At 34.7% G+C, this 18,700-nt stretch overlaps 1 protein-coding gene across 2 annotated transcripts in view; it reads left to right on the top strand.

Annotated features, from left to right (window-relative positions):
* Positions 1-18,700, top strand: part of LOC130243057 (neurocalcin-delta A) — an 85,715-nt gene that overhangs the window by 24,499 nt on the left and 42,516 nt on the right. The window contains exon 1 of one of the 2 annotated variants that reach the window (XM_056475095.1): positions 11,695-11,876. The exons of the other annotated variant lie outside the window; for it this stretch is intronic. The gene's annotated coding sequence lies outside the window, so the exon portion shown is untranslated. Of the gene's footprint in view, positions 1-11,694; positions 11,877-18,700 lie in introns of those variants that run through there. 2 annotated transcript variants of the gene reach the window in all.

Raw genomic sequence — 18,700 nt, forward strand, 5'->3', positions numbered from 1 at the left:
ATATTAATTTGCTGTTTTTATTGGATACATTCAGACTAATAAATTTCCAGTTTATGCAAGTTTTTTAGTTTTGGCCTCCAAATAAAATGCACCTAATTTACAATTTATCATATTATATGGGCTACACAGGCATTAAAAGGTTAACAATAAGTTTAATATTATTTTTATGTAATGTTGAAAACATCACACAAGTCATGGGAGTATAAAATTAACAAAGGTCAGTATGTGTTAAATCAGGGACTAGGCCAAAGGATAGTGAGTGAGTGTGAGTGAGCAGCATCAACTTCTCGCATTTAAAAAAAAAGTCAGTTTTGGTATTTGTAATGGTACATTACAAATACTACTGTATAAACAAAGAGCAACATGCAGGTATTCCTGATCAATTTAACCTGTTCATGGAAATGCCACAACAATGTTTGAATCTTTTTTTTGAAAAAATAAAGGGTCTTTTTAAAGTTTTATTTTTTGTGCCAGTTGTTTCATAAAAATAGTAGATTGCAATTCCTTCAAAGTGCTCATGCATTCAGTAAGCATTTGATGCTAGTCAAAATTATAAACACAACTTTAGTCATCTGGTGAGGAAGCTAACTGGCAGAGGCTTCCATTTGGTCTTCAAAAGCCTGTTAGGGTGATGTAATTTTTTTCTCGCACCCTTGAACATCTTACTTGAACAGTTTATTTGCACTGGTGGTGGTTGCACACCTGAAATTTATAAACAATCATGTAACTGTTTACACATGCATCTCTGCTAAACTGATACACGCTAGATGCGTCGACTAAAGCATCATATAAATCACATAATATTATTATTTACAGAAGCATACATATCAAGAGCTACATATCTTGTTTGAAATTTAAATTATTTTATATGCAGGTTGTAAAACATCATTACTAGCACACAAGGTAGGCTCTATAGACTAAATAGAAAAACTATTTTTGTCATACATACACCAGTCAGTTTTGGGGTCAAGACATAATTTGGGAAATATTTATTTAATTTAAAATACAGTACAAATTGTAAAATTGTGAAATGTTATTGCACTATAAAATAACTGTTCAAAAGTAGTTTATAACTTGATTTCTTAATTTATTCCAGTGATTTTAATGATGAATTGTCAGCTTCATTACTCCAGTCTTCAGAGTCACGTGATCCTTCAGAAATCTCTCACATAACTTATTAATTAAATAAAATAAACATTATATAAATAAACATTTATTATTATTTTTATTATTATTATTATTATGTTTAATATTATTATTATTATTATTATTATTAATGGTAATAGTAATAAAAGTAATAATGACTGGAGTAATAATTACATTTGAAACTACATACAAAGTGCATGTACTTTGTGTACTACATATAAAGTGCAAAAAAAAAAGTGATAACAGGTGTTAACAGCCCCTAAAACTGCACTTAGCGAGACAAATGCCAGTGAAGGAAAAGCATTGGCAACGTTGAAGAAAAATTAAGTACCAGATTGCAAACCAGAAGTCATCAGCAAAGTTTAACATGTTTTTGTCCCTGTGCGCTCATCTAAATTGAATGGTAAGAGGGATCACCCAGATGAATCTCTCTAGAGAATAGCACCACTGCAGGAGATGAATCACTCATTCTTTCATTGTTTTGTGACCATCTGCACTCTGGTTAAGGCATGGTGAAGGGGGGGTTTGATAGACTACACATGGCAAACATCAACACTGAAAAAAAAAAAACACCCAGTGCATCTCTGCTTCTCTTTTTTTCCCTATGAAATGGGAGGTTTTTCTGTAGGAGTAGGCAAAGTCGTGACAGTTGTCTCTGCCGTGAGCAAGAGAACTGAAACACTCGTAGGAGTGCAGCTACCCACACAAATTCATATAAACCTGTGTGCGTCCACGACTGTACAACCTGCACAACTTCAAGAGTCACCTATTTCTCTATTGCAGGCGTCCAAGTGGATTGGCACACAGTGGTTAGTTCTGAAATAATGGAACCCTATAGTTTTTGTATATGTCTATTAAAGATGCCAAATACCAATTCTAAAATGATGTAATTTTCTCTTGATAATAATGACAATTAGGCCTGCACGATATTAGAAAAATCGGATATTGCAATGTTTTATTTTTATGCGTCAAATATTATGATATGAATGCAGTTTCAGAAGATGATCTGAATAGCTCTATTTAATTTGTTTTCTGAGGAGTCTTGCAGTATTCGGTACAAAAATTGAATAATCACAATGAAAAAAATTTATTTATTTTTTTTTTTACTTGTTTTGTCTTGTTTCTAGTCCAAATATCAAAATTTCCATGTAAAAATATTGTTTTGTTTTCACCTTCGGAAGAAATAAGTAAAAATTACGTTTTTTTTTTTTTTTTGCTTGTTTTAAGGAAATTATCCACCGTTGGGGTAAGTCAAAGAATATTGTTTTTGCTTTGAAATGTAGATATTCGGGCTAGAAACAAGACAAAAATCCTAAGAAAGAATATTCATGGATGTAACGACAAGAAAACGGCATACCAGATGTCCGGTAAAAAGCATTTTTACAGCCACCAAACTTTTCTGATAGACTGGCCTATTCTGTCAAGTCACCGGCTAAGGTTATCAGAATTTAAAATAAGTTTTTTAATATTTTGCAGCGATTATTAAGGGACTGATTAGTGAAATTTAGCATTTTTTGTTTACGTTTCTTTGAAGATAATGACCGTAACTCAACACATACAGTATGAATGTAACAAATCAGATGCTTTTTTGTAGATCCGCTCTGTTTTGCAGTCATGTTGCTGCCGTAACTGCTGTAGTTTGTAGTGTGGTCCTGAAAAGTCTGTTTGAAGGGCTACAGTATTTGACCCTTCCACTCACCCCTACACCTTCAAGCTAGAGAGAATTGGGACACCCCTACACCTTCACGTGAATGAATGCATGAAACGAGGGGAAGAACTTGTAGAATTGGAATTTTGCCAAAAGTATTAATCAGCCTTTACTCTGCTTCATACTTCCATGATAATAAGTTTTAAATACTTTAGCTCATTCATGAACATGAAGTTCACTCTGATTATAAGGAATCATTAAACTACCCTCTTGTTTGTTATGAATGCATACAAGTGTTACTTGTGCCTTTACAGGGTCTAATTTTAGACATCGAGCGGGACTGTCCTATGCAGGTCCTTTCTACAGTTGTTTTTAGGTAAGCTCATCCTAATATGAAATTGCTACATTTATAAAATAATGAACATCCTCTAAGTAGCACAATGCTCTGACATTAGACATGGTTTGAGAGAAATTCTCTGGGGTATGTAGTAGCAGAACTGAATTTTTTTTTTTTGGAGTTAAAAAAATACTTCATTAAATACTTTGTGTACCATGTTTAGTATGCTGTATTGGACAGCTTTTATAACATGAAAAACAAATAATGATGATAGGATTGAGTTTTATGCTTAATAAAAATGTATTCCCATGTGGGAGAAGGTCATATAAAAGTCAAGATTAAGTAACATGGATTAAATGAAGGTATCACTGGCTGATTCCTAGAACTCAAACAAATGAGGCATGGCAGTCATGTGCTCACTCATGCCTAAACATCTGTTAGAGCCCCACACAATGATTTCTTTTCTTCTTGATAATTAACACATATTTATTTAGAAGATACTTTTATCCAGATGAAAATTCACAAGCAAGCTTTCAGAAGTTGTGATGGTCTCAAAGGCAAACTGTAAGTTTCTAAAGTTGTTGCACTTCTGTTTGACAAATTTAAACCCACATGCATTAGGAGTGGACTCTGATCAACTAGATATGAGTGTATCCAAACTGAGACAGTTGAGTAATTTTACTATGCAATTGAACACCAACATTAGGCAATTGCAAACAGCATGAAAATGCAAAGTTGCTGCAAACAGCAAACTTGAATGTTATTTTATTTATTTTCTGGGTGAAGCATTGTCGAATAGGGTACAACCAATATTCTTTCTTTTTTTTTTTAAATATATCATAATATTTTAAGATTAATTATTAACTTTAGAACATTTAAATTTGGCCAGTTTTATATGTAAGTATGTAGCAAGGAAATGGCTTGGCCGATGCTGCTTCTTTTTTGTCTCTTTGTATTGTCTTTTTTGTCTTTAGAGTCTTTAGTTATTTAGCACCACTTTATTTTAGTTATCTATTGGGTTGTCAGATTCTTCCAGTGAAAAATCAGGGCAAGTCAAGACCCTGCAAATAATGGTTTGGTTTTTTTGTGTAGTCTGTTTAGCAATGGTAACTTAGAAGGACTTGTAAAGTGGCATTTTTTTGTTTGTTTGTTTTCTTCACTAGTATTCAATGTTTTATGGTTTTCTATTAATAGACATTGTTATGGGTCACAAAAATTCTTACTCATTACACCAATATTGGTTGAGATGTGACCATGTGGTGTGGAGGAGGGGTAAAAATCTCAAATTCATTCAATAATGGTTTGCAAATGGCCTTAAAACTTTAACAGGTCATATTTCCACTACCGTGATACATTTTCAAGGTTAGCGCAGTGAGTGTAAAGAGCACTTGTCTGGAAATTCCATTCAGCCCGCATGGAATACAAGGAAAAACTCGGATAACTGCTCCAGTGGAAAACTAGATTATGAATGGTAGAGTTGCTAATGAATGAAAATGTCTGTTGCGTCATAAGGCTTTTGGGAGTAGAGATAATATCCTATTGTTTACGATATAGTGGTTAAAACTATCAGACATGATTTCATTTAACAGAATGAGACCGAAATGGTACTATTTTATACTAGTATTCTATACATGCGTAAAGTATATGTTGATTATTATTGCATTATAAATATACCTTATTCTTGATGAACATAGACAAACCATATATTGCCATTGTCATACATTTGTCTTTAGTACAGGTCTTTTAAATTCTTAATTCTGATTAGCTGATTAACATTTTAAAGTTACTTTCACATAAACGCACATTAAGTCACAGTTTTTTTCACTATGCTAATTTCACAACAAACTTCAATTCAAAACAAAAATATAACTACAAGATGCAATCATTGGGGTCCTGGTCAATCCTATTGGGCAGTTGGTTTTGAAAAGACATAAAATTGACATTAAATATCCCAGTCTAACAGATCCAAATCTTGATATGTTTTTGATTTGATGTAAATCAAATGCTAAATATTTATATGCTAAACCACTTTCAGTGTGAGATTAACATTCTATTTTCAAAATTTACAAATGATGTTGCTGTCCAAACTACATTTAAAATGAGTTTACAGCTTCATGATCATTTGTCAATGTGCCAGGGAAACACCTTGTGTAGTGAATACAGTTATGATGCAATGGATGAGTCTCTTGTTGAGCAAACGAGTAATTTATAGTCTTTCCATAAAAATATTACTTTATTCACTATACAAGTAGACAAATAATATTGAGTCTTCATTGTTTGGAGTTGCTCAGTTAACTTTTAAGATGTGTGTATGCAAATTTTCTATTTCTTTTACCGTTTAGAAAATTCTTATGGTTTTAGAAGTTTTTAGAGAAGTTTTATTTAATATGGAATTGCCTTAAATCATGTATGTTTGATCATAGAAGACACTGTGCCTTTGTTTCAGTTTTTCCTTTCTCTCGTGGTCTGACAGCATTGTTTTAACGTACCCAAATTCCCAGGTTGATTCCATATGGAATTAATAATGCTATAATAGTTGAGTTGGAACCATCAGTAAAGGTAATTAGAACCTTAATTTTGTCTCTTTATCAGAATGTGCAATGTGTGTTGTAATAAAACATTCAATTCAATTGCTATTTAACAATAATTTACTTTTTGTTTTACAATTTTCTCCATCCTCAAAAACAATCCCCAGTGTATTTGGCATCTATTTTTGGCTGAAAAATAACTGATTCATTTTATTTTTTAAAAGCGTCATGTTGCATGCATGTGTGCACACATGCATGCACAAATATTAAATCTGCTCTCATGCATGTTGAATAATCCTTCCTTGAATGGCCTTAAACAAACAACCTTCATGTTTCTCACAAGCATTTCCCCCCCTACTCCAGCCTTCAAGCCTTTGGGGTATGCTCCCCCTTTCTGTCTGTGCCAGAGCTCTCCCCCCTGTGGAGCTCTTATTTCCTGACCTTGCCCTTTTTCTGTTGTCATCTTTTCTTCACTCATTTTAGAGGCTTGGGTACCTCTATTGAACTAGCAACCAGATGGTATTCAAATTAGACCCATTGCATGAATGCGGATTTTTCCCCCAACGCTCTTGGGCTGGAGTGTGGGTGGGGTGACCCTGAAATAGTGACCCAGAGACCCTTGTTCTTCTTTTTTCGTTGTCTGTAAAAGAATCCAGAGACCAGTCCATTTCATGGCCCGCTAGACCAATGCTGCTTAAAGAATATAGTGTGGGCTAATGTCCTGTCTGTTTTTTTCTAAATTATGTTGAAAGGCTAACAACCTAAAGCTAACGTTTAATTGAGTTTTATTCTTGAATGAATATTAGAGTACAAAAAACTGTTGAAGTTTGTCTAGAACAGCTATTACAGACACATGCTTCCAACTAATTGCACAAGTATCTTTCTCAGTTGGTCATGCCAATTTACAATTTGGTTGCACCTTTTTTTCTAACAACCATAATGATCGTACATATTAATGAATCATTCTGTTAAATTGACCCTTAGATAAGCCCCGCCCTCCTTAGTTACTGTTGCTATGCCTGTCAAGCTTTCGTTTTTATGCCCCGGTGTCAGACATTGCCAGGGATCTACTTAGTCATTTTTGGCGAACATGTAAAATATCTGAGAAAGCCGGACAAAAAAGGACTGCAGTATTGCATTACAGATTTATGTTCACGACATAATAGGCAACCGATTAGAGAATAATTCAATCAAAATTGAAGCTAGGTTAGCCTAGCCGCCTCATACGCTGACCATTCAACAGCTTAGTACATGCACAGCAGGAGAGGTGAAATTTAAAAATAATCTAATAATAACAAATTATTTCTCTTTTTTTTTTTTAGCCAAAAAGCCTGATAGATTAATTGTTGTACAATGAAATATAGCATTACTAAATGACAAGGAAGCACGCATGGACAGCGCTTCTAATTCATTCATAGAAAGAGAAGCCAGAAAGGGGAAATTGATGGATTTGTGACAAATATTAGCATCATTGACCCATAACAATGTACAGCACCTATAACTGTCATTATGTGTGTGTGCTTTTTATACCGTTTCTATTCTAATTTGCAGTTAAGTGGAAAAAATAAATATATTGAAATGCAAATCCAAGTATAAATAGCAGAAGTAAACAAATAGATTTTCCCTACCATCAAATATTAATCAGACACCAAATATAAAAGCAGACACTAACCCGGTATAATGACTAAATCTCTAAACAACGGACGAAAACGTCAGTGAACTATAGCTCCAACATGGACATGGGGGTAATAAAATAAATTAAAAAAAACAACAGCTGCTGGTGAAGTATATTGATCGCAAGTGCTCAAATTGTGATTACATCTTAGTTTTGTTCTGTTGATATGTAATTTCAAATATTCGTAGCTTGAAACAGATGGATATGTGACTGCTATTAGTATGACTATGATGGCGAGGGCTTAAACGGAGCAGTGCACATAATATCTAATATCTAATACAACAAAGGAAAACACAGCTGGGAAACATAACCTGCTTTGTATTTTTGTAGGAGAAACAGTTTATATATCTGTTTAGGGTAAGAGGTGTGTCTATCACTGCATGTGTCAAGAATATCGAAAGCAAAACCAACTTAACTCCGCTCTTTTAGTGCCCCTCACAGAGCTTTATCCACACTGGCATTTTTCCCCTTGGATTTTAGGTTTTGAAAAAAGAAAAAAATTCCACCACCCTGTCCAAACTTTTAGGATACCGGGTGTCAAATTTGCACAGTTCTTATGCACAACGCTTTGGCTTGTTTCCCTCACTCGAAAGCTTGACGGGCCTCCTGCACATAGCTACTGTTGCTAAGCCACGATTGGTGTGTGGCAGTTTTCAGGTGTGGCTTAGTGAAGGGTCATTTCTATATGCTGGTTTTGGCTTGACGTAAATATTAACGGTTCCTTGTCATTTGCTAAATGTGTTAATGTGAATTGTTGTCTAGATTTTTTTTAATTGAAAGGAAGCATTGTGTGTTTATCAATGCGTTTTCACATTAGAATTCTTGATATAAAATGCATATTTTCCATTCTCTCAGTGAATATAGGCAATATATCTTGGTGCAATGAAGCAAAAAAATTATTTTAGAGATGCGCAAATATATTATTGTAAAGCATCCTATAGAAAATCTGAATTTAAAGGAGATCTGTGAGGTGTGTGCTCATTTATGCTGAGCACTGTATATTTTAAATTGAACTTTCATTAAACACTACAATTTTCTTTGGGGGATAAAAATAACCTCAAAAAAGAACTTCACGATATGTACACTGTATATCTGCTCTAAAAATGACTCAAAATGACAATGTATTTTCGTAAACTATAAACTTTATAACTGTAAATATTTGACTGTTATAATTAACTTTTTATTTTAATCATCATTAGAATGACCGATTAAAAAAAATCCTTCATTTGTCCAGACCTTTGTCAATTTTTTTCCTTCAAGTCTAATATTAAGGGCTATGATTGAAAAATGATTGAAAATCATGTCGCTGAATAAAGTCATGTCTCTGACTCACAGCAGCTGTGTGACGCAGGCTGAGAGAGCATCAGTGAGCGCGGCTGCAGCCTCTGCTCCCTGTTGCCAGATCTTGTTTTTATAAGCATTGCATCGGTCAATTTGTTCTTAATGTGGCTGTTGTGATCAAATAATTAAGAGTTATGCAGTTAACAAATCTGTATTTAAATAAGCATAATTCAAGATTTTAACAATTTTTTGAGTTTTCCATAGGATTGCGCTTGTTTGTTTGCATGCAACAGCTTTGCAACAGTTTTTGTCATCGACACTTCAACTAACAGGCAGCATTTCAAAAAAGAGTGCATGGATTGTTTATTGCACAGATAGATTTGAGATGCACAACATTGTACCCCAACCATGTACTATACTAGTATATATACTAGTATATATACTAACCCTAACCCTAGATTTTGCTACTGAAAATTATATTTCTTCCTCTCTGTCTCTCACTTCAAGCACATGTACCCTCACCTGTATCATATGTGTTGATAGTCTTTCTTCTCTCTCTTCTTTCTTCTCTCTCTCTCTCTCTCTCTCTCTCTCTCTCTCTCTCTCTCACTACTGTGTTTTACAATAATACTCTACAGGCTGCTTTATCTGCATGCTACTGTTATATCTATGTGCCTCACATTGACTGCACAGCAGGGACAGTAGAGGTAGGGGTTGGCAAATCAAACCTGATTGGTTAAGAAGGTACATGTTCCAATCCTGAACAACCTAAAAATTCTGCACTCACACCAGAAATATTATCTTGAACATTATCAAAAAATGGCAGCAGAGGCCTGTATTACTTTGTATGGTGCGAACTTGAATGAACTTCAGGTGCAGTTCTAAAAGGGTGGTATGAGGTGGAACCCCTAAAAATATGCATGGCCCCCTTGAAGTAGAATAGACCTACTCACTCTCTGGTTCACTTCCATTTATTTCCCATAAATTTAGGGTACAATGCCATTGGTTTAGAGTTCTGTCAATTTCACAGCTCAAAAACAGGAGAAGTGAGACTTCACAGGCTGCAGAGAACTTCTCTGTTCATTGCAACCATGCCTTAACACTGTTGCCTAAGAGAGCGTCAAAATTCACTGACGGCAACAAAGCTGTGTGTTCACACTACCAATAATGAAAGCGTCATTCTAATGGTGTTGGAACCAAAGTTTACAGGACTGCATTCTCTGGAATCCCCTTTAGCAGTTCTATAGTCCAATCAGTTGACGCTAAACTGTGTCATAGCTCATTACCAAAAGAATGTTCAGCCATATCATAAATTATATAAATATTCATATTGTACCATGATTAATGCTTTCCTCTATTTATTGCTTGTCTACACTGACCTTACAATCTGATCAGCAGTTAATTGTGATCTAGGGGACTCGATTGATTGAGAGTCAGATTATCATTGAATGATTTGGTTGCATGTAGACATACTGTAGCTGCTCAGATTTGTCTTGTCTAAATTCCATTTTTCCTCCAGTCATGTTTGTCCTTTAGTTTGTAATTTGAGGTTATTTTTGGACCTTATCTTTTACATTTCATGCTTGTGGTTGTCATCAATAATTACAAAAATGTGTAAAATAAGGCTGGGTGTTGAACCTTTAGTAATTCTTCAGCTGTTTTGATATGATTTGAGCATTGAATGTTTTTTTCAGCTAAAGAAATGTGATAAACCAACTGTCAGTAAAAAACTAGTAATTTCCATAAAAGCACTGATGTTTATGGTAAAGATTAAAATCATCATCATATGCATTTAACGATGCTCAAAATTTAAAGTTGTAGGCAGCAATTACATTCTTTAACCAATAGGTGGTGACAACCAGTTATCCAAAATATGCCACTGAATAATTCTTCAAAAATGATCCATCTAGCAATGAAACATGAAGTTTTATGAGTGAATAACTGAATCATTTATTGAAAATAAGACTAAAAATAAATATGGTTTGTACAAATTATAATGTTAGATTCATACATTTAGCGTCAACAGTAGTAGTATCTGTGATTTTTATTTTATAGATTTTTTTTTTCCACAGTACTGAATATTTTACTATTTCTTTTTATTCAGCTGATTATTTCTTCATTTTATTTTTAATAAAATTACAGGTTCTAAATTCTGTTTGTTAAATTCTGTTTGTAATAAATGGAAAGCAAATTACATTTGTCTCCTCCCCTTTTTGGCTGATCCGAAAAATTGTCTGATCCGTGAGAAAAAAAATCATAATGTGAACCGAACCGTGAGATTTGTGATTTGTGACTACTTTACAGAAATTAGGTGATTGAAAAAACATGTAGACATACTGTAGCTACTCAAATTTGTCTTGTCTAAATTCCATTTTTTCCTCCAGTCTTGTTTGTCCTTTAGTTTGTAATTTGAGGTTATTTTTAGACCTTATCTTTTACATTTCATGCCTGTGGTTGCCATCAGTAATTACAAAAATGTATAAAATAAGACTAGGTGTTGCAGCTTTAGTAATTCTTCAGCTGTTTTGTGCATCACACAAACTACGTACAATGGTTTTGTTCTCAGGCAGTTTGATAATGTAATTGGATTGACATAATGCAGTCTGTTTATGTTCTGTTTTCTTTTGTTGTACCAAAGAATGTTTATAATTCGAGTTTAGAGTTTCATGGGAACTTTCGACTCAGCACCAGAACACCAGTGTTCAAACATGTCTAAAACAACTAGAATGTCTATCACAAACCTGCTTTTTCAACCTCAGTGCTTTTCTACGCTGTGCAACACAATTTCAACGATTAATGCATTCACAGTTTGTGAATTTTTGTCTTTTTTTCTACTGAATGCAGCTTCCTGTGTACGCTAAAGCTTTTCTTTTAAAGTGCTCACTCATTTTGACTGCAAATTAGTCTGTGGTTTTGTGAGGGTCTCTTTGAGTGCAGCTCTGACAGATGACCTATTGAAATCACTATAGAACTGTCTGCCTGTTGCCAGGGCAACACTAGCTCGCTTCTGCTTTTTATTCGTTCACGTGACTGCCTCTTGACGTCACTGGGGGAGGGTCGCTGCCAGTTTGGTCCACTCTTGACTGCATAGGGCTTCGAAGAATCTTGAGTACTTGTTGAATTGACACTGTTATTCTTGTTCTCTGTGATCTCTGTACTTGGTCTTTTAAAACTACCATCATTGTCAGCTATAAACTGCTGGGTTATGGACTGTTGAAGGCAGTGGATTGCAGGGGAAAATAGAAAAAAAGAAAAAAAGAGGTAAGTCGTGCTCCATTTCCTTTTTTTCTGCAGTAATGCTTTGTGGTTTAACAGTATATGATATCACAGATGAGGTGAGATTTTATTGCTTTTTTTATGCAAGATGTCAGTGTGCTTATTTTTGCGCAGCTGTTGCATGCTTTCTTCATATGCTAACAGCACATAGGGGGTCTAGGAGTAGGAGAAAGGATGTAACTCCCTTGCACAGATCCTTTCCTCTAATCTTTCCCTGCCATTTCAGATCTCATGCATCTCTTTATATTTGGTGTTTGTTTGTGGGTTGATTTAGAAGTAGGATGTATACTTGTATCTTTCCAAGATCTGAATTCTGCCATGTTTTTATAGCAGAAATGGCTATGTTAAAGAGCCTCTCAGGAAAAGAGGAGTGATGAAGGAGCTGGCATGATCAGTTCAAAATCTTCCTCTGCTCACCCTCAACTTTTCATTTTCACCTTCCCCCACACTTTCATTCTTTGCTTAACCAATGTATGTGGGTGAGCATGCATTAAGAATGCGCACTCCGAGGAGATGCACTGGCACTGAATACCAGAAAAGCCAAACCCCCAACCCCCTCCACCCCCCCCGTCACATTGAGCGTGGGTGGAGGGTGATTAGTGGCAAGGAAAAAACATTTATTGTAGAGTGTGTTTTTTTTTTTCATTATTATTATTATTATTTTAATTACTTTGGGTTTTGAAATCTCAATGGTTAAGCACTTGTATTGTCACTTTAAACTAAAGAACAGATAATCTCAGATCGCTGTCTAGCAGACGGTCTGTTTTGCTAAGGGCGTAAGATGTATTCCGTTAGCAGCTAATTTGCCAACAGCTTAACTAACAATGTACCTGAGGGCCAGACCTGAAGTGACTTCATGTGAGACATATTGGTTATTAGATGTTATTGGGTCCCTGCAGTGAGGTGGCAGCATTTCCTATACACACACTCATGCACACATGGCTTACTGGTAGTTTAGAAACACATGGCACCAGAGACAAACACACTTCTGCGATTGAGGCCTGCTGGCAGTATGGATGAGAGACACTGCTGGCAGCTTGTTCTGCACAGCCCACGTGTGTGGGAGGAGATTATCCTCGGTGCAACTACTGCGATTGTGTGTTATCAGCCCTGTCTGTTTTACAGTGCGTGTATGTGTTATGCACAGTGTGTAGGTGGTGCTTGTGTGTTGTATGTACTAAACAACTTAAATAAGTGAGCATGGTCACCCCCCCCACCCCACCCCTTTTGTCCAATTTCTATGTGCTTTTTTTTTTTAAAGCGTGCTCGTACTCATGAGCAATCAAATTCCATTTCTGGAGTTTTAGATTTAAAAAAAAAAATTTGTTAGCAAATGCTCAAAACAACATAGGTGACACTTGATATCATGGTGCACTTGATGCACATGTTCCATGTACTTACTGTAGTAATTAATTATGCATACTTTAGTGTAACTACCTTACAACTTATTATTAAAATTATAAAAATATATTTGCTATTATATTTGGCAACTTAATTTTGTTGTTGTTAAATTGATTATTCAACTATTACAAGTCATGCCTGTGCATTTGCACAGATAAGTCATAAAAATGAATGGCTATATATGAAGAGTTCAGATGCAAAACCCTATAAATCCATCAGACCTGACCTCATTTTTTTGTAAATGAGCATTTTCTATCAGGCTCCTCTGCTTAGGTTTTGTAGTTTATATATAATGAAAAGGTTATTAGATAGTAAATAAAATAATTTTATTTCCAAAAATGTCACTTTAGACAATTCTTTGGTTTTTAACAAGATAGATTATCTTTTGTTTCATAACCAGCTAAATCCACTTGTGCTTTTTTTTTTTTTTTTTTTGCAAAAACCTCTAAATCCACCTGTTGGAACAAGACATTGGAATTACTTGAAAAATCACTTAAGATGCGATTAGAAATAATTTTACCAAACATAAAACATACACAAACCGCCTGAAGTTAAAAACACACAAATCTGTCAAGTTCATTCCACTGTGTTAATCCCTGATAAACCAGGGACTAAGCAGAAGGAAAATGAATGAATGAAATCTGTCAAGTAAGTGCATTAATCAGTAGCATTAATTAAATCTTAACAATCGGTTGTCATTTTAGATATTTGGGATTTAGGTTTAATAGAAGTAATGTAAACATTGTAAATATTGTAAACCAAGCTTGTTACATTTAAATAATGTGTAAAAACATTGCGAAACATCAATATCTTTGCATTGTCCATTATTTAAAAGCTGATCAGGCGTAAGGTAATATGAAGTAATATAAATAATGTACAGTTTTATACATTATATTTATCTTTTTAAAAATAACTTGCATTAGCAAATAAAACACAAGGTGGGCAAAAAGGGGATGCTTGTTTATCCTCAGAGCATCCATGTGGAATAGAAGAACGGCATCTTAACTTCGTCTTTCATGAAATGTAGTTGCCATTTAATGTAAAGTAAATCAGACTCATTCAAAGTAGCGTCGATGCGCAAAAAATTTCGATGAATGCAACTTACACTTCCGATTATACATTGTGTTTTCTTTTTCTTATAATGTACAGAGTTTTGAGGTAAGGGACATTTTGATTTGCCATTCAGTGACAGTTGGATAGGCTCAATTAATCAAACTCCATCTTTTAAAATCTAAATAGGAAGCGGAATAAAAGTCTCCTCATAAAAGCCAGCGCATCAGCTCGCCATTACAATGAAAACAAATGATTCAATTCGTGCCTTCTGATTGGTTCACGGGCTATATCGGCTTTTGCTGTCAGAGGCAAGTGCCGTTTAGAGGCTTTTGCCAATGAACAGTTATTTCTGAATGCGCTGATGCTGGGATTTGGATGAAAATCTATTTTTTTGAACATGTACTACGTGCTTAAAGCATTCACTCAATGCCATTAGCTCATTTTTGGCGGAAGTGGCATTTAGAGGCTTTTGCATCTGAACTCTTCATATATTTATTTTAAAAACCTAATCATTTGCTAATCCAGATTTTAGGTGTAAACTTACCTGATACTATCCCAATATTCCATAGTTTGGGTCGTCAGGCTTTAGTTGTCAGCCTTATTTTTTCTTTACACAAATTAAAGGTGCAGTAGATGATTGTCTTCAGAAACATTTTTTTGTTGTGCTGGTTGAAAGTCTCTTCACATTACAGTAATAATGATTAAAGTAAATGATCTAAATGTATTTGTGTTTTTATATTCTGGGTGAGGCATAAGACTAAAAAATGTTCATCCAATTAAATATTGTCAGGTTGACATTTCCCATAATTCTGATAAGTAGCCCAAACTGTCTGTCAGCAAATGCAGATTTGAACAACGGCGCATCCATTCACGTAGACCCCCCATTGCGCGTTTATGCGGGTCGCAGTCACGTGACACGAATGACAGCGATTAAGCACAAATTCTCAATCAAAACTTTTTAAAATCCTGAATCAATATTGGAGTAACTTTTACACGCTGGATGAAGGATGACACCATGGCTGAAGTATTTCTTTTAGACAGGTAATGCTATGTTTTAAAACCATTTTAGTCATGCAAAGTTTATGTAGATTTTGTTGTTACAAATGGGCTATGTGGACAAAAGTGTTAATCAGCCACTGAAATCTTCTGGAGAAAGATTGATGTGACTATTTTTAGTTTTATAAGGGACCTTTTTCGATAATGTAGATTTTTATTTAGTTTAACAACAAAACATAAATATATAGCGCTATTCTGCCTTGCTTGCTTTACTTAACTTTAGGTAAAGTTGGCCTTATTCACTTTGGTTTATTTTTAAACAATGACAACCTGTGACGCGGACCCTATATTGTTTACCATGCTTCTTTGCTTGCTAACCAACTGAAAACGTGCTAGATATAATAGTTTTCGTTCAGAATTGTAGTATTATTAAGTACTACAAAGGTTTCTAACTGGCGAATGACATGATCTACTGGGTCTCTGTCATCTTTAATGCCCTCGTTCGCAATTTCAGGAGGCGTGGCTTTGGACGCCAGGTAAGGGATTGTATTTGAAAGTTACTATGCTAACCAGTTAGCATTCAGGCAGATCACCCACTGCACCTTTAAGTGATTAAAAAAACATGAATCTATAATAAAATAAAATGAAGTAAAAATGCTGCTGTAACAGGCTCTGTTGCAATCACTGTTAAACAATATCTAGTGTTGTAATGACAAGTTATTTCTGTTATCTTGAGTAATACATTTCTTATGCATCTCACCATAATCAGAAGGTGCAGCTTATTGAAAACTTTTTGTTTAAGTTATGGGGAAGTTTTTATGCTGTGTCCGTTGTGTCTTTTAACAAACTTTATAAGAATCAGATTTCTCAGGGCTCAAGGATGACTGTTGTTTTTAAGGACATTAGGAGCACATTTTCAAACACAATCTCACTCCCCACTCATCACATATTAACACTCAGTCAGGACTCCTCATTGCTTTGTGATGCTCTGAGTAGTGTTTTAGCATCGTTTTATGATAAGCGGGGTTTCAGGCAGGAATATTTTAATTTGTGACAAACAACATCTGAACTGTGCTTCAAATGGAGACTTGGACCACATCAATTCCTCCCACATATAACCCAAACTGCCTTGGAAGACTTTTGAATAAATTGTGACTCTAGTTGTGTCTGCATGCTATATCCTGTGTTTTATATTGACAAATGATTAGGTTTAGTGCTTGGAGTTAGGGATGCAACGATTATAGATTTTGGTTGTACGGTTTGAGGAATAATCACGGTTTCACGGTAATCACGATTATTATGCATTCCTTCATTTTAAAATGCTACTAATTTGGAAAATTACTCAAAACTCCTTATATTTTAAAGTGTTACTTAGTGCTGCTCAGAAACTAAATAATACAGCACAAAATAATAAAAAGCAAACAATAGTTCTTTTTTTTTTTTACTTGAATAAATAAAAGAATAAATAAAAGAATGAATAAAAAATTAAAATAAGAATAAAAAAAAAAGTATTTGTCTAATGTAAATCTAAGCTATATATTAGTTAAGTATTTCCTTTTTAAATAGAACCAGGCTGCTGAACCTCTGTCTGAAAGGCACTTTTGATCAATTATGTTATGAAGTTGTTTGGTATTGTTTTTTCTCTTGGGAGTGGAAAAGTTTATATTCCATACAAAGCATGAAGCTGATCGGTCCAGTTCTTGTCAGGTGACTTATGGTGCACTTGCGTCATTCTTTTAACTATGTGCACCTGGAAAGCGTGAGTGCCCCTGTCGCTCGCAGACCACGTACACATCGCTGCTAATATGTATACGCAATATGCGAACGGACCTTTTTTAATAGCCTTAGCCATAGTTAAAATCAGCCTTTAATCCAGTGTGCGTGCTTTTTAGCCTCACGCACAAGCTTCGAACTTTAAACTAGCGCACAATTGGCATAATTTTGTTTTGTTGCAGTAGTTTTGTTCAGTGCAGAAACGTGGTGTTGAGAAGCCTTTACGAATAATTAACTGTGACGAATTAAACCACAGTTAATAGTGAAATCAGTTAATCGTTGCATCCCTACTAGGAGTTGGGTTATGTGCTTAATCCAATGTAATTAAAATAATTTTGACTGTATACTTTAGAAAAAAATCACAGTCCAATAATGGCAAAAAATATGACCCAACGTGTCAGTTAATGCTAAGGATAAAATTGGTGATGTCTTTCGCGTCCCTATATCACCAAAGCTTTCTACTTTAAAGCAATGGAGGACCCCACACATTGCAGAATTGTGCATCAATAAGTAATTAGTTGGGAGTGAGAATATGTTGAAATTTAGAAGCATTTACTGAAAATTAAGTCCAACAACTACATTGCAACTTGCAAACACTGTCCTGAAGACTGCAGTGCCAGTGAATTGGACAAACTTCACTGTCAGGGCACTGGTTTTATTTCAAGTCTTTTAGCTACTATTGCTGAAAAAATGAAGCCACCTTTACTGTTGCTGTATCTATATGCACCACACGATCACTGTCCAGGCATTACTTTATCTGTGTATTTAGGCAGTTTACAATAGAAGTCTATCAGTGTTCTTTTAGTTTTTTTCTTCCCTTCACTTTTTGTACACTAGTTAGCTGCCTGTCATGAGGCAGGGGAGTGCAGTGATAGGGTTGACTGTAAATGTGGATGTTCATTTTGGTTAAATTTACTGAATGAGAAGTGACGTTTGTTAACAGATTTTTAACCATTAGAATGGATAACCGATTAAACTTTGAATGGATAACATATTAAAATACCACAAATGGTTTTCAGGAGTTTACTTGAGCAAATGGCAGCATAAAAGCGTGTTAGCTATATTATTAGATTCTGTTTTGTTGGTCTTAGCGAAAATGTGAATTCTCTGTGCGAATGATTGGTTAACATTCCAGAATGTGGGACTACTGAAAAACAGCTTCCAATGGAATGAGACATCTATCCTAAGTCTCTATCGGCTCAAAAGAAAAAAAGGTGCATTTGCCAGAGCAAGCAAGATCAAATATGTAGTGATACAAATATATAGTAAAAATAGTCTATGTAGTAGATAAATAAGCCATTCATGGGAAACCGTTCATAATGGTATTGCTATATATGAAGCTGTTGGCACTTCGAAAATTAACCAGTTCTTAATCCTGTTAAACACTGTATTTTTTTAGCATTTACAATAACCATCTATTAATTTTTTTTGTTTTAAAATTCTTTTGAAAACACTGTGAACATGTACATTCAGCACATGAGCAACAATGACCACATTAAGCTAAAAATGTCATTTTGGGCTTTGAATAAAGAGCGAGAACTTGGTTTGAAGACTTTTATTAACAAAACCACACAATTCATTTATTT

This window comes from Danio aesculapii, chromosome 16, assembly GCF_903798145.1.
Source record: "Danio aesculapii chromosome 16, fDanAes4.1, whole genome shotgun sequence".
In the NCBI taxonomy this organism is placed as follows: domain Eukaryota; kingdom Metazoa; phylum Chordata; class Actinopteri; order Cypriniformes; family Danionidae; genus Danio; species Danio aesculapii.